The following is a 407-nucleotide window of genomic DNA, read 5'->3' as shown; positions in this document are numbered from 1 at the left end:
ATATATATATATAACCCCGACGTACAATATATAATTACCAAATTACACCTATACAATACCGCGGGGTCATTGCCCCAGCACCCCCAACCCAAATAATAAAACTTCCCCTGATTAGACAGATGCTTCTACTCCATTCCGCTCGCTCGCTCTGCTCCGTTGGCTCGCTCTGTTCGGCTCCAACATCAGTCTCTTATCTAGTACATGAGTCATACCTAACAACCAGAAAAGAATGATGTTTTAGTGGTAGTTAAAACTGCTTACAAAAATTCAACAAGGATTTAAATCGTTGTAAAATAATTCTTGGATTTACAATTATTTAAACTGCTACAAATAAATTTAATTTCCTAAGGTGGCTTTCCTATTACGATTATGCATACAATATTGTTGGATCCTGAACTGTTCATGAA

Source organism: Phalaenopsis equestris, unplaced genomic scaffold (genome assembly GCF_001263595.1).
Source record: "Phalaenopsis equestris unplaced genomic scaffold, ASM126359v1 Scaffold000224, whole genome shotgun sequence".
NCBI lineage: Eukaryota > Viridiplantae > Streptophyta > Magnoliopsida > Asparagales > Orchidaceae > Phalaenopsis > Phalaenopsis equestris.
The sequence above is the reverse complement of the archived record's forward strand: the minus strand, read 5'-3'. Positions refer to the sequence as shown.